This window comes from Typopeltis vanoorti, chromosome 18 (genome assembly GCF_054136105.1).
Source record: "Typopeltis vanoorti isolate ZY-2024b chromosome 18, IOZ_Tvanoo_1.0, whole genome shotgun sequence".
In the NCBI taxonomy this organism is placed as follows: domain Eukaryota; kingdom Metazoa; phylum Arthropoda; class Arachnida; order Uropygi; family Thelyphonidae; genus Typopeltis; species Typopeltis vanoorti.
In genome coordinates, this window is record NC_143566.1 from 12,792,971 (window position 1) to 12,820,578 (window position 27,608).

The 27,608-nt window shown below is 36.2% G+C and overlaps 1 protein-coding gene across 2 annotated transcripts in view; it reads right to left on the minus strand.

Annotated features, from left to right (window-relative positions):
- Positions 1–27,608, minus strand: part of LOC150096493 (D-2-hydroxyglutarate dehydrogenase, mitochondrial-like) — a 311,482-nt gene that overhangs the window by 225,168 nt on the left and 58,706 nt on the right. The gene's annotated exons all lie outside the window — the stretch shown is intronic.

A 27,608-nucleotide genomic window follows, 5' to 3' on the forward strand; every position in this document is an offset into this window, starting at 1 on the left:
TCTACTGGCCTGACCTCTAGTGGGAAAAAAAAACTTGCATCAAAGCTATATCCTATTTATAACATGGTCATTGAACAAATTTATATCAATATTAATACTTCTAATAGACAATAGTAGTGGCATAATCAATAATTTAACATAAGTGTTTGCTATACTAAGGCTAATATCCTGGAGTACAACATTCCTAATTATAATTTATAATGAACTCTTTGAACAAAAGGTTATGTAGGTATTGAGATTATTAGACCATCATTTCTGTTAAGATTAGACTGGTTGATTAGAATTTCACAGGTCCTTTAAATTTCTGCTTATACCACATTTTGGTACGATGTAATGAACAGGTGACTTGCTAGTCAATTCTATGTAGAACAGGGGTCTTCAACCTTTCAGACAGTGCAGGCTGCATTAAAAATTTCAATGAAGCCCATGAGCCACTAAGCTATACTGCGGTATTTAGAATTGTAAGTTGCTTTCCAGATTCATAAGGAATGCTGTGCATTTGATACTTCATAAAATCCTATAAAAATAAACAAACTCAGCTTTAAGAGCGTAGGTAGGAGTCGGGTTCATGATTAGTAAACACAATCAATACTTGAAAAAAGATAATTTAATGAAGAAAACATTCATTTTTTACAATGTCAATGGGCAACTTAGCAATGTTTTTCCTTGACCAGCTTGTCGATGTTGGCATTAATGTTGGAAGTCGCTATGTCCAGAGCATTCTTGAGATGTTGGTCAATAATCTGAGTTCTTGTCTTGGACGTCACATGTTTCATTCTGGAGAAGAACTGCTCACATAAGTATGCGTTTCCTAACAAAGTGCACATCTTCAAAGCATGTCGGCGAAAATTAGAGAATGAGTACTCAGAAATGTAGTCTTTGTAAAATGTAAGCAAGGACACATTGAATAATTTTTCTCTCAAAGAAGAGTTGTTTTGGAGTTCAAGCAGCTCCATTTGTACTGAGCCAGGCATTTTGGCGGCACTGACACTGAATGGCATTGAAAATAAATCTAAAGAAGACTGTTGGTTACAAAAATCACTAAATCTCTCTTCAAACTCACTGTGCAACACGGCTAATTTTGTAGTATATTCATCAAGAGATGAACATTTGGACTCAGCGAGAAGCTGAAAATGAGTTAAGTCTTTTTTTTAGAAGTTGTGCCTCCCAAAGTTTGAGCTTGGCCACAAAAGCTTTGATGTGATCAAACACAGTGTGCACCAGTTGATCTTTGGATTGTAGCTGTGTATTTAGGTCATTCATATGCAACAAGTTGTTGTCGGTCACAAAGGCAAAGTCTATCATCCACTTCGGATCATTAAATTCTGCAATCGGATTCCCTTGGTTTGCATGAACAGCTGTATTTCGCTCCTTAAGTCAAAGACTCTTTTAAGAACTATCCCTCTGCTCAACCAATGCACATCACTATAATAAACCACATCGCCATGATCCGCTTCGCATTCTTGGGTCAAAAACTCTTGGAATTGACGATAATTCAATCCTCTTGCCCTAATAATGTTGATGACACTCGACATTCTCAAATCCAATAGTTTTCGAGCACAAATTCTCCTGGTGGATTAAGCAATGGTAATGGATGAAATCTTTTCCTTCTAGTTCCAGTTCTTTCATAGCAGTGCAACAAATCCTTGGTTCTTTCCCACCATAGCAGGGGCACCATCAGTTACCACACCCTCGAGGTTGTTTAAGTTGAGGTTGAAACGCTGGAGCGTTTTCTTGGCGGCTTCAAGAATATCAGTGCTTTTCACCATTCCCTTCATAGGTACGAGCGCTAGTAGTTCATGTCACATTGAATTGTTGATCAATGCCACGGACAAAGATAGCCGGTTGTGCTGTAACCTTCACATCTGTGCTCTTATCTAAAGCAAGTGAATGTGACGTAAATTCAGACGACCGTTTTTTTAAAGTTTCTTCAATGTCATTGGCAAGTTCTTAGACAAATCGTGCTACAGTAACCTCAAACAAACTCGGGTTTTTTTAAACACTTCCTTATTATTTGGGCACAGAATATCCCCAGCAGCGACGAGACACTCTTTCACAAACTCGCTGTCCAAGAAAGCTTTTGAGTTTTTAGCAATTTTTTAGCAATTACATAACTTACTTTGATGCACGCTTTGCTCTCTTTCCTCTGCCTTTTAAACGTACCCAGCTGGCATTTTAAATCAATTTGTCCACACGAAGCCGCCCTTGAAGGTGATCGAAATTGGATGAATGCTTTGTCTCATAGTGTTGTTTTATATTGTATTCTTTTGATACTGACACTGAATCGCAACAAATTACACACATTGGCTTATCGTCGATCGGCACAAAAAAGTACAAATTGGTCCACTTTTCATTAAAAACCCGACAAGAATCACTTGATTTAAGCTTTTTACTCGTAGACACCATAGTGATGGAAGGTGAACCCAAAAAAATAATCCAAAATGGCCGTGTAAAGGTTATTATCCACTGAATATGTCTCACACTAATGAAAAAAGTCTTGCAATATATAAAACCACAATAGGCTATGGCTGACACAAAGAACCTCCGTGTGCTTATATACAAATATCACACTCTTCACGACTGACTGTGGATGAGATCCTCTTGTATTTATATGAAAATAACGAACTATCGAGAACCTTCGAGATGTATCTGGAAGGCACTAGACGGCGCACTTGAACGAACTACTCAGCCATCTACCTGCGACATTAGTACTAGTACTTAAGTACTGCTTGGCGCTGGTAGATGGCTGAAGAAGCATGTCTATTTAATATTTATTTCTATAGGATTTTATGTAAAGTATCAAATGCACAGCATTCCTTGTGAATATGGAAAGCATCGTACAATTCTAAATACCGCAGTATAGCTTAGTGGCCCATGGGCTTCATTGAAATTGTTTTTTATTTAATCACGTTTTAATGTTAAGTAGTTATTTTTTCTAAATGGCCAGCGAGCCAAGGCAAAGAGTTCCACGGGCCACGCATTGAAGGACCCCTGCAGTGTATTCAGGGTATGATTAGAAAGCCCAGGTTTACCATAGTTATTAAATTTAGTGTGTTCCTTTTTTTCTAATAGGAACTGTGCATCCACAAGTTGGTACCTCTTTGGTCCTATGGAAATAATATTTTCTACTGTAATGCTAGACTGCTCAAAGAAAAATCATAATAGGTTTGATTCTAGTTGCTGACGAAATGAAATTTTCTAGGCCTTTTGTTCAGTTGGTACCCAAGTTAGTAGATTTTTGGCAGTAGTCATCATCAGAGATGATGCTACGGCTATTTTCTGTCCACTGTTGGATGAAAGCCTCCCCACAAAAGTCCTCCATTCATTCTTACTCTGAATTTTTCTATGCTACTGAATTCCTGCCATCTCTTTAATCTCATCATCCCATTGGCTCTTTGATCTTCCTGTAGCTCTCTTTCCATCTCTAGGATATTATTCTGATATCAGCTTGATATCTATCCGATATCCAATGGCTGTTATAATGTATCTCACCTCCTAGTCTTAGCTCTGACCCAAGTATTGCACTTTCTATCTAGAATGACAGTACTTAGTAATGATCTTCCCATTTTCATCTGGATAATTCTCAACTTGTTGGTCAATTTTTTAGTCAAAGTCCATGTCTTACTTCCATATGTAAGACATGGACAGTATGTCATGACTAGAAGTATACAACTGCCAAATCTTTTTCTTTTAAGGCAGATTGGGATGTTGCCTTTGAGTGCATTACAGTGTTTTTCAAAGGCTATCCAAACAAGAATACATAATAAATAATATATATCATGATTTGTTGAAGTTCTTCTGCAGAATTTCCTAAAAGAATGGTATCATAGCAAATTATAGGTGATTAATTTCTTTTCTATTTACCATAATTTCACTATTTTTCTAATGCAAGTTTTTAAAATTTTCTTCTAGGGCTGATGTAAATAGTTTAGGTGAAATGGCATCTCTCTGTCTTGACTCCCTTTTTTTATAGGAAATTTCATACCTGTTCCTGATTTTAAAGATGCAATTAAATTTTTACGTATACGACTAAGTATATCAATGTATTTTTTTTTTTTTTCAAATGCTTCATTTATAAGGGCTTCTAAAATAGCTAATGTCAAGATTGAATGAAATGCCTTTTCAAAAATCATGCACGCACAGGATATTATTTTTTTTCTTCTTCCATCCTTGAAATTACACTTAGATTCTCATAATAAACCAAAGTTTCTTCATCTCTGAGAAATGCTCTTTGCAGTAGGTTTCTAAAAGACCTGACCAAATCATGAGTATTAAATTTTTCACTTTCTCTCCCATACACAGACCAAATGTAACAAATTTTTGGTGTCTTAGTTTTTCTATCATCACTTTGACCACTGCTTTAATCATCACCCTGTTTGTTGGTGGTTTGAAGTGGCTAAAAAAAGTTCTATGTTAAGTCTCAAGTGGGAGTGGGAGGGGGGGAGAATATGCATGGCTTAAGCCTCAAAGAAATTTGGCAATTAGAATGATAGAGAAATTAATTCCTCTACATCAGTTATGATCTCCACTGCTCTGCCAGATTTTGTGTGATCTACAGATACTCCCATCTTATATTGCTAACTCATACTATGAAATTAGAAATATCACTATCTTCTACATGATGCTCATTTGACTAGCAGTTGGTGAATTTCCACAAGTTTTTCTTCTTGTAATTTGACAGAGAAGGCAGAGTAAGCGAGAACTGGATGACATAACTCATTGCCACATGCAGACATCTTGGATTGGATGTTATTACAGATATGTAAAATAAAATACTAAAAATAATATTGATTTCTGGGAAGGAAAGCTCAAAAATGTTACAGTGAAAAGGAAAGAAAAAAAGGTTTAGGATTTTATACAGCAGCAGCAGGTTTTACCTTTCTGATTGCTGGTTTATTAATTATTATAATTGATAATTATATATGAAATAAGAACAGATTTTTTTTAAAAAAAGAAAACAATGCAAATAAAAAGAAATGCAAATATGTTTTTTTTTTTAATTTTGATGTTTGTCTTTTCGGATATTAATGTGTACATATCATTTATATCATATATCAACTCTCTATTAAGTCTGTGTGTTTTTCTTTCCATGAATTCTTCACTATTAAACTTTTTTTTTTTTTAAAGTTGTTCTATGTGGTTTAATACCAACATTATAATTACATGGAATTTTAAAAAAATTTTTTTTAAGTGTCCACAGAAGGTAGAGAATGACAGTGGGTGTTTTGGATTTTTAAGAGGATTGGGTTTCGGGATAGGTAGAGAGTTCTGCTGATTTTGCGAAGGGGAAAGCTGGGTGGAAAGTAGAGTGACTAAAAAAGTGTCCCTGATTTCAGTGGAGAGGCTAATGTGGTTGGGGCAGATTATTCCAGCTGTAAGTTTTTTTATGATAACACCACATTATATTAAATTAAATAAAGAAATAGAATTAGACCAGTTATTAAATGAAAGAAATTTTAAAATAGCAGTAATCACTGAAACAAAAAAGAAATTAAAAGGAACTATGAGAACCAAAAATTTTAATGTGATATACAGTGAAGTCGACAGAGACCAAAGAGCACAAGCAGGAATCATGATTTGGATTCATAACTCCCTTTCAAAACAGTTAAAACATTATAAATTATGGAATGAAAGAATAATAGAAGCTAGAATAAAAATAGATAGAGGCTATTTAACAATAATTGGTTTATATGCCCCAGAAGAAGGAAGAGAACAGGATAATATTGATTTTTATAATCAGCTACAAAACATATATAATAAAATAAATAAAAATGATTACATAATTTTAGCAGGAGACTTAAATGCAAGAATTGGAAACACTAAATTACTAATAATATAGGAATACATGGAGAACACACTCTAAACAGAAATGGTAAAAAATTGAATGACTTTGTAGTTTATAATAACCTAAAAATAATGAATTCCTTCTATAAACATAAAGACATACATAAATATACTTGGGCAGCAAGAGGATGAAAATCAATATTAGATTACTTCATATTAAATGAAAAGACATCAAAATTTTCACTAGATGTTAGAGTTCACAGAGGATATGAAATAAGCAGTGACCACTTCCTTGTTAAAATAAAATTAAGATTACCACCTAAATGGCTACAAGTAACAAGAACAGAAAGAAAAATTGAAACATTTGTTTATAAAACTAGACTATTGAATGACACAAATGTACAATGGCTATATGAACAAAGAATTAACCAATATCTAGATAAAATAAAACAAAATGAAGAAATAGAAATAGAATGGCTTAATATAAAAACGATACTAAATGCAGCAGCAAATGAAAGCTTAGGAAAGACAAAAAAATTCAATAAAAGAAAAAACTGAAGATCTGGGATGATACAATCAAAGAAATAATCAAAAAGAAAAAAGAAGCCTATCACAAATGGTTAAGCAGTAAAAGATTAGAAGATGAAATAGAATATAAAAGAATAAGAGCAATAGCTAAAAGAGAAGTCAGAAAAAGACATAGAGAATCATGGAATAAATTTGTTTCTAATTTAGAACATGATTTATATAAAATAAGACCCAATGTATATAAGATTTTGAAACACCTAAATGCAGATACCAAAGAAAACACAAAATTAAACACTGAATTGAAATTAGAAGAATTTCTAAATTACTACACAGAACTGTGGACAGACAAATATTTTAAAAAAAGACAACTGGCAAACAATTAACGAAAATGAAAAAGAAATAACTGAAGAAGAATTAGAAATCAGCCTGAAAGAAACAGGAAACGGAAAATCACCTGGAGAAGATAAGCTAGGTTCAGAACTATATAAATACGCAGGAACAAGATTCAAAGAAAGACTCTTATTATTTTTAAATAAAATTTACTCAACTGGTATCCCCCCCAATAGAATGGAAAAAAAGCAATTGTGATTCCTATCTTTAAGAAAGGTAATAGAGATGACCCTAAAAACTATAGAGGTATCAGTATACTAAATTCCTGTTACAAAATATATATCTGAATCTTAAATAACAAACTAATGAAATATTCCAAAAACTTTATTCTAGAGGTACAGAATGGATTTAGAAAAGGACGATCATGTATAGACCCAGCCTTCTGCCTAAAATTAATAATAGAGAAAAGAAGAGAATATAATTTAGAAACACATATTGCATTTATTGACTTTGAAAAAGCATTTGACAAAGTTAAAAGAAACATATTATTTAACATATTAAAAGAAAGACAAATACCAAATAATATCCTAAAAGCTATCACAAGTATATATGAAAATAATCAAATACAAATAAGATTAAATCACGAGCTATCATATACAAGAGAGATAAACCAAGGGGTCCGACAGGGATGTCCCCTCTCAGCAACTCTTTTTACATTAAGACCGGTATATATATAATAATATTATAAATAATAATATTTATAATAATAATAAAATGGAGTAAAAATTTACATCAAGGAATTAAACTTTCACCTACAGTTAACTTAAACACTCTCCTCTTTGCAGACGACCAAATAATAATTACAAATTCTGAAGATAACTTACAGAAAGCTATTTTAAATCTAAATGAGATATCCAAAGATTATGGTATGATAATATCAATGGAAAAATCAAAAACTATGGCCTTTAAAGGACAAGAACCAATCAAGAACTAAAATAGTAATAGATAACAAGATCTTAGAACAGGTGAATTCATTTAACTACCTAGGATGTATGATCACATATGAAAATGAAAAAGATATAAACGTAAAAATTGCAAAATATTTAAAAATAACAGGTGTAATTAACTCTATATTTAAACCAAACCTAGTTCAAAAACAAACCAGACTAAAAGTATACAATACATTAGCCTTAATGTATGGAAGCGAAATCTGGACAATAAAACAAAAAGACGAACAAAGATTAACAACAGCAGAAATGAAGTTTATGAGAAAAACTGCAAAGTATACCCTATTTGATCACAAAAGAAACAAAGATATTATGAAAGAATTAAACCAAGAACCAGTAATAGAAAAAATTAAAAAATATAAACATAGATAGATGGAACACGTTCAAAGAATGAAAACAGAAAGATTACGAAAACAAGCCTTAAAGTACAAGCCATTAGGAAAAAGAAAACCAGGCCGTCCTCTTAAACGATTCAATGATGACTTCTAAGGCCGGAACAGGCCATGCTAGGCCTAAATCCTTGATACGTATGATGATGATGACATTATTAAAACTCACCTACACTGGATGGTACATCTGTGGAGAAAAGCATATGGATCTGTGGGATAGTCAGGTGACAAGTGTCAAGGAAATGCAGATGGTTATTAATTTCCTTTTTCAATGGTGAAACAGATTCTCAGATGGTAGATATTTGAGGTGTGCTTAAAAGCATAACCATATTGAGGGACAGAGTTCAGGACAGCATGTTCAAAATGTTCTAAGAAAAGACTGACGCGGGATCCAGAGGAGAGAGAAAGGGGAAGCCCATAGCTGTGCTTTCAATTTTCTTGTAGGTTTTTCCCTGCCCAAGTAAAATAGCTGCAGTGCATGGTAAAGGTGAATAAAACTGATATATTGGGTGTGTACGAGGGGAAAGGATGAGAGAAAAGTTTGAATGAGTTCTATAATGATAGAAAGCCCTTGGGCTAGATGTTTGGCTACTTTAAAAGTGGGAGAACAAAAATTGTCCACTATGAATCTCAAAGGTGCATTCTGTTTATGTATTTCAGGTAATCCATAAATAGAGAGAGACTAGGATTATATGGGTTAATTCTTTGGATTGTTCTATTAGGCCAGGATATAACTATCTAATAATTTTTGGAGTCTTTATTCATGTTTGGGTAGGTTGGGCATCAATTAAGCAGTACTCTAAGATCAACATTTCGAAATCATATTCAGATCAATTAAGCACTACCATGGCACCACCCTTTTATACTTTTGTGATGATAACATTAATGTTCTGGCATAGTTTTTTTTAAGTGTGGTAATTCTGGCATGAGATAAATTCCTTTTCTGGAGACTTTGCACATTCTAAAATGTTGGCTACCTGTTGGCTAGCAGGATATTTCTGGTGATGTAGGAAGAGAGGCTGTAGATGACACGTTCTGTTTTTGTTACGATTTGATGGCTGGGTATTTTCTTTTGTTCTAGAGCGAAATGAGTTTTTTTTATCTTCCTGGTTAAATTATTCAATTTTTGGATATGGCAGGCCTTTCCTTTTTGATCCCACCCCCCCTTCAAGTGTCAGAGACTTTTGTGAGACTCATCCAAATCCCAGCATTCAGCGTGTTAAGCTGCTTTTCCTATTTTGTTTCAGTAGTGCACTTTTTTCCATTGACACATGGTGTCAATTTCCTCTTGTAAAAGAGTGAAGCTAGTGTGACATTGGAGACTTAGGCATAAGCCTGATTACTGCAGAAGTAGGAAAAATGCCTGGGTCATGACAGCATTTGAGGAATGCAAATCTATCTGAGAATCTCACTAATTTGAGTTTACACTTATCAAACAGCATGCTATATCTCTTCCATGCAAGTTCACTAATCTGGTATGTATGATTAGAATGCTGATGATAATTCATGTTGATGTTTTGTGAAGAAAACATATCTAGAGATGATAATTAACTAAATTTAATTAGTCATTCATCATCATCAAATTCCTGCCATGTACCCTCAAGGGGGTGTACAGGATATGACAGTACTACATGAAAAATTTACCCCATTACTAACTTCCTATCTACAATTTCACACAAATCAGTCTGTTACTTGTCAAGACTCCAATATTATCAGATCTTCTATCTTCTAAGGCACTTTTTATTGTATCAATCACCTATATCTTGGTCTTCCTCTGGGTTTTTTATTTTTCTTGCCAACCTGGCAGAGAACACTTGTTTTGGTAATCTTTCCATGCCCATTCTGTTTAATTGACCATACCACCTAAGATTAGCTCTGCCAACACATTCCTGGATGCTGACGAGGTCAAGTTCTTTCCTAATATCCTCATTTTTAATATGATATTGCCATTGATGCCATCTGTTAATGCCCCTAATCTTTCTCAGGACTCTCATATCTGCTGTCTCTGGTCAAGTGTTTTACTTCTGACCCAGCTCTCAGATCCATAAGTTAAAAGTTTGAACACCGTCTTGGTGTTCCAACTAATTTCTCTCTTATTCCATATGAATTCATTCAATTGACTTCCTACCATGCCAGCGTTGTTGATTCTCTTGTCTATTTCCATATTTAACTTATCATCATCACTAAAAATTGTGCCTAAATAGCTGAAATGTTTTACTTGTTCCACAGGTTCTCCATTCACAATGCAGTTGACGTTTTCAATGCTATTTTCGTGTCTTTGTCTTGTTATTGCTGACCTTCATACCATTTTTATTACAACAATTATTCAATTTATTCAGGGAATCTTGCAAACTTGTAGCAGATTTATTTAGAAGAACAGCATCGTCTGCATAAAGCAAAGACCTGACATTAACATCTCCAATTTTGATATCATGTTTATTACCACTTTCCTTCGTAATGCGATCCATATAGATAATAAATAACAGAGGGGATAATGCACATCCTTGTCTGACACCAGATTTAACATTAAACCATCTTCCCGTACTTCCTTCAATCCTAATTGCTGATGTAAAACTCAAATAAAGACTAGGTATTGCTTGATATAATGCCCCATTGACACCATATAACTGTAGCATTTTGAACTGCTTCTCTCTTGGCACCTTGTCATATGCCTTTTCCAGATCTACAAAATTTAAATACAGATCTTTGTTATATTCTCATGATTTCACAACTATTTGTCGTAAAGTGAAGATCTGATTCTGACAGCCTCTATTTGACCTGAATCCAGCTTGTTCTTCCCCAAGCTTTTCTTCCACAATTCTTCTTGCCGTTTCTCAGGTATACTTGCATAAATCTTACCAGGAACACTCAGTAGGGAATTACCTCTGTAATTACCTCTATAAATCAAGGATATCTTTTTCTCCAGTTTTTATGCCACCTACATTATCTCTACTTCCTTTTACAGCACTCTTTCCTCCATTTCTAAGCTTCTTCAACAACCTCCAGAATATTTTGCCACCTTCATCATATTTATTTTCTATGTTCTTACCACAGTCTTCGCATGACTTTTTGTTTAGCTAGTTTTACACACTGTTTAGCTTTCTTACATGTGTGTCTTTATTCTCTAAGAGCACTAGCAGATTTATTTGCCAGGACTTTTGATATGCTTTCTTCTTTTCCTTCACTGCCTCTTTAGCTTCCTGTGTCCACCATGGAGTTATCATTGTTCTATCCTTGCAGACAACTTCGCCACATGCCTTTCTGGCTGAATGAATCAATGTTTTCTTTAAGGTTTGGTACTGAATCTCCAAGGTTTGCTTCCTGTTCTCAAACTCTTTCATTTTTCTTGAATAATGTTTGTGTATTTTAGATTGCAGTTCACATCTGAAAACTGTTCGACTTTAATTCACTTTAAAACTTTCTTACATGTTCTTCTTTTCAAAACGAAATTTAATTTTATCCTGCTCAAGACTAAATAGCGATCACTTCCAATTTCAAATCCTCTGTACACTATGGTGTCCTGCACCAGGGAGAAAACATCACCATCAACAATAACATAGTCAATGAGACTATTCTTATTCCTTGCCTCTTCTTGCAGACTTCTAGCAGATTTATTTAGAAGTATAACATCGTCCTCATAAAGCAAAGAACTGACATTAACATCTCCAATTTTGATATCAGGTTTAATACCACTTTCCTTCATAATGTAATTCATATAGATGATGAACAACAGAGGGGATAATGTACATTCTTGTCTGACACCAGATTCCTGTGCATCCTTCAATTTTAACTGCAGACTTACAACTGAAATAAAGACTAGGTATTGCTTGATATAATGCTCCATTGACACCATATAATTGTAGTGTTTTGAATAGCTTCTCTCTTGGCACCATGTCCTGAGGAGAAATCCAATAGGTATTTGCCATTATTATTAGCCTTGCTCCTTTCTCCAAATTTTCCAAAAATATTTTTGTATCTCTACAATCATTTCCTACTCTGCTATTTAGATCCTCAACAAGGACCAACTTTTCCTTTTTCATTGTGTCAGTTGCTTTCTCTAAAGCCTCAAAAAATTCCTCCACCTACCTTAGTAGAACCTTCTGTGGGACTATAGGCACAAATAAGTCTCACTGTCCAGTTCCCCATTCTGATATTTGCCCACATCACTCTACTTGAGGCTGCCTGCCATTCAAGAAGATTAGCCTCATATTTAGTGTTGAATATAATGGCTACTCCTTCTTTTCCTTGAATGTCATTGGCTGAGTATAACATTTTGCATTTATTGCTCAGAAAGATCTCACTAGTTTTTGTCTGTTTTGTTTCAGTCACTCCTATTATGTCAATCTAGTACTTATCTAATTCCACAGCTAGCTGCATTTCTTTGCCATTCAGGCTTCTTATGTTGATAGTACTGATCTTTAACTCTGGTGATGTTGAGTTGGAGTGAGTTTTCAGATTTATTCCAGTAGATGACTTTTCACTGTTTGCCCTGGTTACCTGGCGAAAAGAATGGGAGCCTTGTTTAACCGGGTGACGCCCCAGCTAGCATGCAATTCTGTCATGTTGTACCATCATTTTATATTTTGGTTTAAGTCAATAAGAATACAATTTGGTTTGGCTAAATCCCAAATTGCCAGTCCATCCTCATTCATTCAGTATCCAGGTAGATACCTAACAGGGTGCACCATGAGAAGTTGAGGATTGGACATTAGGTCAGAAGCCCTGGTCAGTTCTCTGCATTCCTTTAAAGGCTATGTGGAGATCTCCTCTTAGTTATACAGCTTTCACCCTTAATCACCCCATTTATTTACTTATTTAATTAGTCAATAAGCCTTAATCATCAAGGCAACTTTATTGGCACAAGAAACATACCAAGCATGTGATTGCAAGCATTCAACAGGAATGCACACACACAGATAGTATGAAATGCAGGATCCTACAGTAATAAGCAGTGCTCTATGGGTGTGGTGATGGAATCTTGCTGAAGGTCACCCAGATTTTTATTAAAATGAGACAGTTGCATTGTAGCAGAATCTGCCGCAGCACTACCTAATGGTGTAATGCTGTGGTAGAGTCTAAAAATAGTCAGATATAAATTTATATCTGCTTCCATATAAAAGGGATGTTTCCTCCTACTGAATCAGGTGATCTAGTAGGGGTAGCGATACTTAAGGTGTACAGAGTGCTAATTTCTTTCATTTTCAACTCTACTCCTTGTATACCTGGATTATTCACAAATCTGACTTATATATATATATATATATAAAAGCTTGAAAGTTTGCAAAAAAATTAAAGTTGTATGTTGGGAATACTTGTGATATATATCTATTAAACAAAATTAATACCATTCTATTATTTTAATCCTTTCAGTCTATACACACTTTCAAAAATGAAAAAAAAAAAAAACTACAATTTGTTCATCATCTGACATATACAGTATGGCTACTTAACCAAAGCAATGCTTTTCAGACCTCCTAAAAAACAATTTTTACTTTTATACCAGCAATTCAGCAATTTAGTTATGAGGACAAAGCAACTTCATGAGTGGAAGGAGGGTAATTATTATGGGAGATTTCAACTATGGTAACATTGATTGGAAGGAGGAGAGGACACATGGGAGGAAAGAATTGGATTTTATGTAGTTATTAAGGGATAACTATCTCTGAGACAGCATGTAATTGAAAATACTAGGGGTCAGAGAGTGCTTGACCTAGTAATTGCATCTGAGAGTTTGGCTGTAATAAATATGACCACATTGCCACCAATTTGTGAGAGTGATCATAGGGTCTTGACTTGGGAGGTGGCTAAAGGTGTGGAATTTACAATTAAGACAGGGTAAATGTGGAATTATCGGACTGGTAAGTATGACTAGCTTAGGAGTTTGATTGGTTCAGTGCCATGGCATGTAAAACTGCAAGAGCTGGATGTTGATAGTGCATGGGAGGTGATTAAAAAGTGTTTGCAGGAGGCAATGGCTGACTGTATACCTAGAGTCCGAATAATAAATCATGTAGGGTTAAATGGATGAATAACACCATTAAGCTTCAGCTGCAAAAAAAAGAAACAACTGTGGAGGGAATGTAAGGAGAAAGATGACCAGCAGGCACATGAACGGTAAAAAGCGCAGGCCAGAAGGGTAATGAGTGTGGCAAGAAAAGCAAAAGTGGATTATGAAAGAACATTAGCCATGCAGGCTAAAGAGAATCCCAAACTGTTTTTTCGATATGTTGCAAGTAAAAGAAAAACTGTATACGGCAGAATGATTTTAAAGAATGCCGATGGTAGGGAGATAACCGAATCAGTTGATATAGTGGATTACTGAGTGAGCACTTTGCAAGAGTATATCATCCAAGTGGTGACATTGCAGGAATGAAAGAACCAACAGCTTATACGGGAATTGTGGTGAATGAAGTGGAGGTGAATAGTCTATTACAAAACCTCAATGTCAATGCATCTGTGGGATTGGATGGTATACCAGCTTGTGTCGTACGTGAAGCGGCTAAAGAATTGTCAGTGCCCTTGACCATTTTTTTAATTTGAGTCTTGAGTCTGGGTTAGTCCCAAGGGGGTGGAAACAGGGGAAAATAGCTCCACTGCATAAAGGAGGTTGCTCCTTTATGCAGTGAAACTATTTTCCCCGCAGTTCCAAGACTGCTGTTGTAAATTACCGACCGATCAGCATATCAGGAATCGTTGTCAAGGTTGTCAACTGAGAAAATAGTCAAGAGGAAAATACAGGATTGGATAGATGAAAATGGGATACTGTATGGGGGAAAGCATGGTTTTGTGAAGAGTAGATCGTGCCTCAGTAACTTGCTCACGTTTCATAATGCAGCGACGGCTGAACTGGATAAGGGTAATGATGGTTTACAGTGATTCTACTGGACCTTGCTAAGGCCTTTGACAGGATAGCAGATGGAATTCTAATCAGTAAACTGCAGCATATGGGGATGGATATAGGGTTGGTGAGATGGATAGGAGGGTGCTTGATGGAGAGATAGCAGAGAGTGGTTTATTCAGGAGTAGAGTCCAAAAAATGGCATGTGACTAGTGGTGTGCCTCAGGGTTCTGTTCTTGGACAACTACCATTCAATTTGTTCATTAACGATACAGGAAAGGATCTGAGAGGAAATGTTCATTTGTTTGCTGATGATGCAAAGTTGAGTAGAGCAATAGCGAATGCACAGGATGTCAAAATTTTGCAGGATGATTTGGATAGTTTGGAGGACTGGGCTAAGGAGAATGGTTGTCAATTTAATGTGGCAAAATGTAAGGTTATGCATTTTGGGGTGAAAAGATTAGCAGCAGTATATCACATTGGTGGAACTGTACTCCAGGAGATTGACGAGGCCAGGGATTTGGGACTGTTGGTGGATAGGGAGTTGAAGTTTAGGGGGCACATCACAAAAGTGGCTAAATCAACTCATCAAATCACTTGGTTGCTGAAAAATGCTTTAACAAGCAGAGATAAACAGGTTATTGTTCCTTTGTATCGAGCCTTGATAAGACCCCATCTAGACTACTGTGCCCAAATATGGGTGCCAGGGTTTCTTCTTGATGGGGAGGAGGTGGAGAGGATCCAGAGGTGAGTGACCAAGATGATAGTAGGTCTATGGAATGAACCTTATGAGAACAGGTTAAAGATTTGTGGGTTGCAGAAATTGGTTGATAGGCAGAAAAGGGGTAATATGATTGAGACATTCAAATTACTGAAGGGTTTCTATAAGATTAATTCAGAAGATATTTTTGAGAATAAGACTGGTAGTGGGAGGACTAGGGGCCATACATGGAAGCCGGGCAAGAGTGTGGTTAGAAAGGGTGTTAGAGCTAGGTTTTTTTACTTGGGGAGTGGTGAATGAGTGGAATGAGTTGCTAGAGTCTGTTGTGGGTACCATGACTGTAGATGAGTTCAAGGCGAAGTATGATAGATACCGTGTGAATGTCGAATAGTTGTTCTTGACATGATGTTAGGACCTCCCATGATGAGTCTATGGACTCCTTGGAGTTGCCTGTAATAATAATAATAATAATAATAATAATAATAATAATGTCACCAGAATTTGCATAGAGCAGGTGAAGTACATAGAAAATTTTAGAAAATCCTCACCAATTAAATGCAATACATTTTTTCAAAGTATAATGATCTTGTTTTCAATTCTAAAACAATTGGTATACCAAGTTAATTTTAATATTAATTCTATTATAAGTCAATTTTAATCATTACCATTGTAAACACACAGTCGACAATCATTTAATCATTGTGAAATAATCTTTGATGCTCAAGTAACTGCAACAACTTCAAAGCTGTCTGAAGCAAAATAGTGGCAGACAGTTTTTCACTGTTATAACTGCAATACACTGTATTTTCTCTGCTTTTCAAATCTTTTTTTAAGCAGCTTGTCTTCATGTTTAAAAGTCCTTAGATCTTCTTCTTCCTAACATGGATTTTAAGCCAGGTGGCCTGTTCTGGTCTCATACCATCTCTTTCTTGGTCTTCCAATTCTTTTTTTTCCAGTTATTTTATATCTGTATAATACTTTTGGTAGTCTGCTGTTGTTCATTCGATTTAAATGTTCTATCCATTTCTGTTTATACTGTCTTATGTAGTAATTAATTGGTTTTATATTCAGGGATTGTAAAATTTCTTCATTTGTTTTATGGTCCATTGGTATATCCAGCTGTTTTTCTGAAAAATTTCATTTCTGTTGAAGAGTGAAAGGTAACAGTGCAAATGGTGAAGTGAGTGGCATGAGTGAAGACAATGAGAGAGAAGGAACAAACACAGGATGGATAGGGAAATGAGAGGGGGGGGGTCACAACTGATAGGGAAACAATGCATGAAAAGTGTGGATGATGATTTCTGGAGTCAATGTGTGAGCATGCAAGAAAGGGGTGTAATATCAGTGATGATAGAGAATTGACTGGGGGGGGGGGAGAGGTTGGTTTATAGTTATTTGGCATAAAAACTAGAAAGGTCATACTGTGCCATACTAAGGTTACAAGTTAAAGAAAATTGTAAACAATATGCCTGTACAAAAATTAGGTTCCACAGCAGCATCTACATATAAACAGAACTGCTGCAGAGAGCACAGCAATACACAAGGTTAAAGGACACAGTAGTATAGAAATTGTTAACAATTCAACAATATGAGTTAATAAACAAAATGCATGTACAAGACACCAAGTCAAGAGATGCAGTATCTACATATAGATAAAATTATAACAAATGTCTTTACAGCAGTACATAAATAGGCAAACAGGAATTATTATACAATGTGCATGCATAAAAATTTAATTTAGCAATGTCGTATCTACATATAAACAAAATTACAAGAAGATTACACAAATATACAAGGTATCCTACAGTAATACATAATTAGTCAAAAAATAAACTAGTAAATAATATGTATGTGCATAAGTTAATGCAGTATCTACCTATAAACAAAATTACTGCAGCATTTACAGCAGTGCATAAATAGATAACAATACAAGTTAATAAACAAAATGCAAGTAGAAAACCAAGTCAAGTAATGCAGTATCTATATATAGATAAGATTACAACAAATGTTATTACAATAATACATAAAGAGATATTGTCATAGAAATTACAGACTGTTATAGAAATATAAAAATTAAGTTTGGCAATGTGGTATTTAATATTAACAAAATTACAAGGTTACACAAATATATGAGATCAAAGGCTAGAGAAATACATCATTGGTCAAAAATTAAACTAATAAATAATATATACATTAGTACTTAACCCCTGTACAAATATATCACAAAATATAACATATTTTGTAATATATACATACAAAAGTTAAGTGTAGCAATACAGTTACATATAAACAAAATTATAGTCAAATGTGTTTGTATAAATTAATTCTTTGTAAAAAATTAAAAACATTATGTAATCTGCCTGAGTGTATATGGCCTGGCTAGATGGGCAAAAATTTCATTCCACTCTCTCGTGCAAAGTGCTAGCACCCCGCCAGAATATGACAAATAGTGAGATGTGTATTGCATTTTTCGCATATGGGAGGGTCATCAGCTCTCAGTAAATAAGAATGTGTAAGATGACTGTGACCTATGTGGAGCCTAGCAAGAACAACTTCCTCTCTTCTCTTTACATGTAGACTAGAATGCCAATGTTTAATTTCGGGTTTAATGTCATATAATTTGTTTTCTAATGCTTCCTGCCATGATGACAATTGCCATTGAACAATTAGCTTTGACCAATCTTACTTACCTAGCTAAGTAAGATTGGTTAAAACAGCTCATATTTTCTCATATTGGGGAAAATATGAGCTGATTTAGCAATTTGACTGCAGCCTCATTTCACTTAATTCCAATGTGACTGGGAATCCAACACAACTGAACATCAAAATTAAGGAATTTCATTTCATAAAACAGGTGTAATAACTCATAAAGTATGAGGTATTACACCTTATACTTTATGAGGTGTAATACCTGGATGTGGATTATACATAGGAGAGGAGATAGCCTGTAAAGAGCTCAATGAGTGTATAAATTATACACTTTCGGCAGCAGTTTTCTTTTATATGCACAAGTGTAAGCTGAACGGCAGGCAACTCCATTGTATAATTACTGCAATCAGGTGGGATCTGGTTGGAGATAGTAATGTCAGGAAACACAGCAGCACAGCCAACAGAAGCATTAGTTCTTGAACCATCAGTATAGACAGGCAAGAAATCAGAGTGTGCTGCTCTGTATGCATTAAACAATTGGAAGTAGACAGATGATGGAGTATGAGACTTCTGTAGCTGACAAAGTGAGAGGTTGCAGGATGGCGTGCAAACCTGTCATGGAGGGATGCTGTTATGCTTAGTGTAGGCAATGTTGTCAACATTTATACCAACAGCTTGCACAGTCTCTTTAATACGCATACCAAAAGGACGTATGCCAGTTTGGGTAAGAATTTATCTTTAGGGCATAATTAAGAGGCAACTGTTTCCAAAGTGATAGAGATGGTTCATTTGCTTCAACATAAAGACTGAGTAGATGATGTGTGAAAGGCACAGTAGCTATCCATATACTCTGATGATGGACGGAATCCAAGCATCGCAGATCACTCTGTCTTGCAGAACCGTAGACTTGAGACCCATAATCCAGCTTTGAACATATAAGTGAATGATAAAGATGGAGCAATGAAGCTCAATCAGCACCCCACTTAGAAGAAGATAGGGTGCAAAGGAGGTTCAAAGCACTCTTGCACTTTTCTCTTAGTTGATGAATGTGTGCTAGAAATATAAGTTTTCTGTCGAAAATGAGTCCCAAGAACTTGGCTTCTGTAGCTACTGGAATAACAGTGCATCCCATTCTTAATTCAGGATCTGAGTTTGCCTGGATAGAAAGTTTTCAATAAATACAGGAAGGGGTCCTTTGAGACCTGGGTTATAGAGGTCTTTTAATATGCCATATCTCCAGACTGTGTCATAAGCTTTTTTCCATGTCAAAAAAAAAAAAAAAAACGGAAACAAGGTGTTCTTGCTTCAGAAATACTTTTTTTTATAAAAGTTTCAAAATGAACCAAATGGTCTAAAGTTGAACAATGTCTACAGAATCCACATTGTGTATTGGAGAGGACTGTTGCTTTCTAAATAAAATTACACCCAGAGTTACATAACATGCGACATACGTAAATTTGCAGTTACATAATAAATCTACTCGCGCATATGAACACATTTACGGCTTTGCGCAGGTGCTTCTTTGACAGCCTTATTGCAGTACAGTAGTAGATGCCTCATGCGGTTAGCTCACTCACTTGTTATCACTGCTAGTTTCATTGTTTTTTAACCTTTAAAATTGAATGCAAACGCAAAACATAAAGAAATTTACAACAAAGGAACTAGCCGAGGTTTTTAACTTGATTGACATGCCGTTAGCAAAATTAGAATCGATGAATCTGAACACTGAGTGATTCAAAAATATTAGCCACCATATCTATTCCGATATGTCTAGCCCTTTAGCTAGACATATCGGAATAGATATGGTGGCCTAATATTTTTGCAACAAAGTAAAGATGACAACTCAGACTCCCCCAACTGCCATCAGCCTTCAACATCGAAGGGGGTAAAACTTCCTGCAGAACAGCATTCCTTAGAACAGCCAACTTAGTCATCACGAGATATTTTTTTATTTGAAAAGTAAATATTTCAGTTTGTTTTTATATTCTTTTATATTATGTATTTTTCATACTTTCATATTTACAGTAAGTATATTATTCAAATACAATTGATAACATTTTTTATAATTGAAATTTTTTTAATCATTAATAATAAAATTGGAAAATATCTGATTAACGGCAAAAAAATGAATATAAGACAGCGGTATGAGTAGCAATTGAACATTTTATTGTATGTATGTAATTTACAAATTTGACTTGCATAATATTCGAGTTATGTAAAGGTGGAACGTATTACTTATGTAACTTGTGGTGTAACTGTATACCACAGAAGTCTTGCATTAACCATTTTGTCTAGGGTGAGATAGTAGGAGAGCTCTTTTTAGTTCCTCCTTAACAAATGGCTGATTGTATGGATCAAGAACATTGGAAGAAAAATTTAGCCTTTGTTTCTCTTGCTGCTCTTTCAGAATTAAAAATTCAGGAGGATATGAAGCTGTTGCTGAGATTCTGATAAAATTTTCTCCCAAAGTGTCTGCAATGGTTTGGGGATAAGCAATAACGCTTCCATTATGGTCTAAGGTACACAAACAATGTGTTCATATCTGCCTTTCATTTTCTGGATTTTATCCCATACAATTTTTGGACTGGTCATTTGATTAACTGATGTAGTAAACTGGATCCATGATTGTTTTTGACTCTGACGTCTCACATAGCATGCTTTGGATCTAGCACGCTTGAAAACTATAAAGTTTGACATAGTGGTATATCTACAAAATATATCCCATGTTCTGCGTTGATCTTTTTTGCTATCTGACATTCTGGGTTCCACCAAAGGAAGTGGAAACCAAAATGATGTTTTTGGGAGATGGAAGCTGTTGCTGCCTGGATAATGTGCACTCTGTTATATACGTTATCGCTTCACTGATAAATGTTTGACTGATGGTATCAGCATTAAATTTTGCAAGATGAGAAATAGTGTTCCACTCAGCCTGGTCCATTTTCCATTTATGTATCCATGTGGGTGAATATGGTTCCTGTGAAGACATTGTACAAAGAATAGCAAAGTGATCACTTCCATATACGTTCCCTTCAACATCCCATGTGAGCAGTGGAAGAATGGAAGGGGAGCAGATTGTAAGATCAGTTGCAGAATATGAATGGGTAGCCATATAGAAGAAAGTATTGAGTTTATTATTTAAAAGGGAGAGGTTATTATTATCAAGGATTCTTTTAGTGATTCGACCTCGTCTATTAGTGTTGGCATTACCCCACAGAGTATTGTGATCATTAAAGCTACCCATCAAGAGTATGGATTCTAGCAGTTGCGAGATAAGGTTATCGAGATCAATTTCATTTAACTCGGCACTTGGTGGTAAATAAATTGAACATGTTGTAATAAGAAATCCCAAGAAGCAAATCATTACTGCTTCCAGGGCAGTATTAAGTTGGACATGATGAAAAGGAATATGACTACCCACTAAGATAGCTACTCCTCTATGAGCAGGACCACCTTCAGTTCTGTCCTTGTGTACAACAGTGAAATTCCTTAAGGTAGGGTCTTAAGTACATTTCTTGTAGACAGAAACAGAAAGGTTTGTGTTTCAGCAACAAAATCTTGATATCATCGATATTCTGGTGAAATCCACGACAGTTCCATCTTAAAAATTTTCCTATTATTTTGATTTTACAGACTTGTCTGGTTATCGGGAGGCTTACCTTTGTCATATTTATATTTATCAATTGTTCTGGGGAAGTATGGAACACCAGTATCCATCTCTTCCTCTGGTAGAGTATTCAATACATCTGATGTGTTAGGGTCAGTTGATAAGTTTAGTTTACTTTCAGTGTGTAGCGATGTATCCTTTTTTTTCTGTGGGAGTGTTTGGTGGTTTATCTTTAAGTGATATCTTTGCCGTAATTTTTTTGACAAGTGGGTTTTCGTCGAGTGGGACCATTTTTGGAGCTGTCTCTGGAGTAAAGCCATAGGTCATGTGATTGATGTGCTGAACAGAGAAGCACTCGCGGTCATAAGGTGATATTATTGGATGGTGGAACAGACATACAAGTTTGAGTTGCTGTTGGCACTTTCTTAATTGTTATCTTCTCAGCATAAGAGGATTTGGGAGCAGGTATGATAATGGCTAGCTTTCTTTTTGCATCCTGATATGTTATGTTTGGCTCTGTTTTCATTCCTTGTATTTCTTTTTCATCTTTTTCCATTTCTGCGATTCCATGTCTAACATGCATAAGAGTAAGCCGGATGATCTCTCTCTGACAGTTGGCACATTTAGCTTTTTGTTTTTTTGCACAGCAAGATTTGTTATCAAGTTCTTTACTACCACATCATGCACAGGTAGTACAACCACAACAGACAGTTTGGGCATGTCCATATCTCTGACATTTAAAGTATATCAGTGGGTTAGGGATGTACATTCTAACAGGACAGCTGAGATACCCTGCTTTTACAGATGTTGGAGGTTTAGGTTGTATCAAACCTAAGGATGTTGATCTTGGTTATAACCAAGTGACCATTCCTACATTTTGGGATGTGCCTCACATCCATCACTCCTTGATCTTTAAATTCTGAATATATCTCCTCATCAGGAACATCAAGGAGATCCCATTCTGATATCACTCCTCTATCTACAGGAATCGAGTGTATTATGAGATGTTACTGTAATTTCTATTCCACCCATTGTTGTTGCTCTCAGTAGTTTCTCGGAATGTTGCTGACACAATGTTTCCACAAGGACATCTCCAGAATGCAATTTCTTAACAGTTTTGGGAGGTCCTGCCAGTCCTTCTAAACTTTTTAATAAAGAAGGGTGGCATTTTCCCTATTGGTTTCTCACCTGTAGCATGAATGATTAAAAATGTTGGCATGTTCATACTAGTATCATATACCTCTTGTTTCTTACTTCTGTTTCCATATGCTGTATCTAGTATCAATACTTGGTTGGGACTTTGTTAGGGTGCCTGAACCATTTGAAGACAAAAGATTCATGCTCAAGGAGTTTTTGGTTTGGCACCAGAGCTCCCCACCCACCATGGAGTCACACATGGATGCCCACTGCCTGGCAAGCAATATGACTGCACTCAGGAGTGGAACGCCAGAGCTACCCTGGATGCTATACCGACACTACAGCAAGCCTAGGATCCTGACCCTGGACCATGAGATGAGAGACTTACTGCAACACCGTTGATCCTTGCAAGCAAGCCCACTAGCTGATTGATCCTGGTTGGGCCATCCAGGACTGCCCGTCTTGCCAAAGCAGGGGCCAAAGTAGTGCAAGACTACCAGGATCCCTCCCCCCCTTTCCAGATATCCACGGGTTGTGCCACATGGCAAACACGACGGCAGGGCATTGGATCCCAGTTATAGTGGTCTGGAAAAAAGAATAGTGAAAAAGACTCAGGAGAAGGAGAGCAAAGAATATGAAAGAAAAGCAAAGAAAAGGAGGAAGAATGAAAAGGGCCAGTACCATCACTGGAGGGGGGGGGTGGAGGAATCATATCCAAGAAGTGGGGGTCAGAAAGATTTGTTATAGAAACAGAAACGAGGTAGTGTATATGTTTACAAATGCTAGAAGTATTTGAATAAAAAGGGAATGAAATTGTAACACTGATAAAGTTCATTCGTAAATTATTGGAATAGGTGAGACATAGTTGAACAAGGATGGCATTCTGACAGGAATAGAGATGGAGGGACATGAAGAGATAAGGCAAAAAGGGAAGAAGCATGCCATTGATGATGGCAGAGAAGTTGTGCTCATCTAGCATGCAGATGCAAGGAGAAAATAGTGACAGTGGTTTTGAAGCAGTGTGGTGTGAAGGTGGACAGGATGTAATGTTTAAGAGGGTGTTTCAGGTAATGTGGAAGGCAGTGAGAAGGAAATGTTAGGGCAAATTTATCTGGCTAATAAGAAAAGGATAATCATTATGGGTAATTTCAATTATGGTCATATAGACTGGAATGAAGAAGCAGCATTTAGAACCATACAGAATGAATTTCTTGAGTTTTTGAGGGACAATTAAATTAACCAGTATGTAACAGAGGATACATGTGGATCGAGGGTCTTGGATTTGATTATTTCATCAGAAGATATTGTAAATTAAGTGTCACATCTTCCTCCAATTGATGATAGTGACCATGAAGTGATCACTTGGGTGATGGCCAGCCACATCAGGACTTTTGTGAGAAAAGGTTATATAAGGCAGTTATATAAGACTATAAGGCAGATTATGACAAACTCAGGAGGTGGCCTGCAGCAACATCATGGAATAATGAACTGGATGGGATGGAAATCAATGCTCTTGGTCCCTGCTCAGGAATTAACTGACAGAGGAAATGAGTGAGAGTATTCCAAGTGTCGGGAGATTAAATAAGGGTTCGTGTAAAATGGATGATCAAAGAGGCGAAGCATGAAATCTGGAAGAAAAGGCATTGCTGACTTGCTTAATAAGGGTAGCAAAAATGCAGTATGAGCAGCAGTTAGCAAATGAAGCTAAAAGAAATCCTAGGGAGTTTTTTTGATGTGTGGTCAGTAGAAGAAAGAAAGAATGATTATGGAAGGATGATTGCCAGCCTGGTTGGCCGAGTGGTTAGCATATCTACTCTCCAACCAATAGGCTGTGGGTTCGAATCCCACTGTGGGCATGGATCTTTGTGATTGATCCTGGCTGGGCCATCCAGGACCGCCCGTCTTGCCAAAGTAGTGCAAGACTACCAGGATCCCCCTTTCCAGATTTCCACATGGCAAACACGACGGCAGGGCATTGGATCCCAGTGATAGTGGTCTGGAAAAAAGAATAGTGAAAAAGACTCAGGAGAAGTAGAGCAAAGAATATGAAAGAAAAGCAAAGAAAAAGAGGAAGAATGAAAAGGGCCAGTACCATCACTGGAGGGGGGGGTGAATCATATCCAAGAAGTGGGAGAAAGATTTGTTATAGAAACAGAAATGAGGTAGCATGTATGTTTACAAATGCATACGTGTATGTCTGCAAAAATACTAGTGGTGGGGGGGGGTGGCATTCGTGTAGTTGCAGTTCATCGTAGGGGGTAGGTGGAGACAGAGTTGTAGAGTAGGTGCCCTCCCTTGATGACTCTTTGGACTCCCTGGAGGTGTCATAATAATAATGATGCTGATCAATGATAATAGGAGAATGATAAACACTGAGGATATAGTAGACATATTCAATTAAGGACAGCCAAGAAACTAGCAGTATCAACACTCGAAGAGATTGTAAGTCATTCTCCCTCCTGTATGAAAAACATACAGCACTTTAATTTAAAGATGCTACGAAATTATATTCTTGGTTTCATACTTTACCAAGTGCAAGCAAACAAACTTCGTGAGTGAATTACTTCGCGACTGGGCTACTTGTATATAGAGATATAGAGGCTAATGACTTCACATCAGTTGCCTTAGTATCCCATGATGCAACACACACCTTATGGCATGTATAATGCTATGCATTATGGGAAGGCCCACTATCAAGACTGGTTTCGATCTTTAGTGTAGTCTCGTCAGTGGGAGTCAGACCCAGAAGTCATATTTCCATACACAAGTAATCAAAAGATGTCGCACCATATTCTTAAAATACTCTGGATTGGAGAGCCTGTATATACAAGTAGCCCAGTTATAATATAAATATAATATAATAAAAAAGTTATAATATAACCAGTTATGAAGTGACTTCACATGTAAACTTTGTTTATTCATACTTAGTAAAGGATTAAACTAAGAATACAATTTCTTGTCATCTTTAATTTATAGTATAACCAAGTGAAAAATCTTTCAACATCTATATCCAATCCAGAGTATTTTAGGAATAAGGTGTGACACCCTTTGACTACTTGTATATGGAAATATTTCTTTAATTTTGTATATTTCTTAATTCTTGTATATGGAAATCTGCATTATTTCAACCTTGGTATCACTTCTGGGTCTGACTCCCAGTGATGAGACCTCAATGAAGGTTGAAACCAGTCTGAGTAACGGTCCTTCCAATAATGCATAGCATTATACATGATCCATAAGGATATACATGTCCATAAGGATATGTGCAGTGCATTATGGTACTAAGGCAATTGATGTGAAGTCATCAGCCTCTATATACAAGTAGCCAGTTATGAAGTAACTTCACGCACAACCTTTATTTGCTTACACTTGGTAAAGGATGAAACCAAAAATATAATTTTTTGGCATCTTTAAGTTATAATATAACCAAGTGAAAAAACTTTCAACACAACACATTATGAACAAAATTAAGGACATCACACTTGAAAAAAAAAGTGATTTATTAGTCAGTTTTGATGTCTCTGCGCTTTTCACAAATATCCCAATCAGTGACACAATTCTTCTTTTACAGGACAAATTCCCATCAGATATCACTGTGCTCTTTGCCCATGTATCACATTCTGGTTATTTTGTGTGGCAAAATACTTATAATCATTATGATTCAGGCCTCCTCCATTGAGTAATAAGACTCATCATGGAAGGCCATCCTCTAAAACACAAAGTCAATCATACCACTCTTTGAACTCATTGACCATTCTATCTATCAGGAACTGCATTACACACTTCACCCACTATCCATACAAAGAAACCAACTCCTTACCCTTTTGCTCACAACTTCCTTTTGTAAGTTCCAGGGATGACCTCTTGTCCACACTTCTTCTCTCTCTCTCTCTCTGTTCCACTAAACAAAAGAACTTTCCAGTGTCAATCCTGTAGGTACATCTCAACAGGTAGTTACAGGGTTGTAACAGCCTGTCCTCATATCCAATACTGTATAGTCGTAATATCATCTTTTATCTGTCTCTGCACTTTTTCCACAGTTAATTTATCCCCATCAAATCCTGGGGACCAAATTTGCCCACAATAGTCAAGGTGTGGTCTGATCAGGACTTTATACGATGAAAAGACAACTCTTATTTCTGCAGGTCAGCATCCTTCTCAGTATTGCAACAATCCTCTGGGTTACCTTCACCACCTTTGCAATATGTTCCCTGAATTCAAGGTTTCTATTAATAATCATCCCCAGATCGTTTACCTTTCCAACGTGATCCAGTACAGATCCTCAAACAGAGTATGAAGCCTCCCATAGATGTATCCCAAACTTCAAGACTTGACATTGAGCTGAATTAAACCGACACCCCCATTCATATGCCCACCAATCCAGTTTATTCAAATCCTCTTGCAGGACTACCACATCTAAGCTATTACTAATAATCCTTCCCAGCTTCACATCTGCAAATAACTGAACCCCTGCAATCCACTAACAATGTCACTGATATAAAGGTTAAACAATACGGGTCCCAGTACTGAGCCTGCAATGCCCCCCCCCCCATTTGTTACCTTTCGCTTCCTTGATACCACTCGATCATATACAACTTTCTGATACCTAATTAGATAGCCA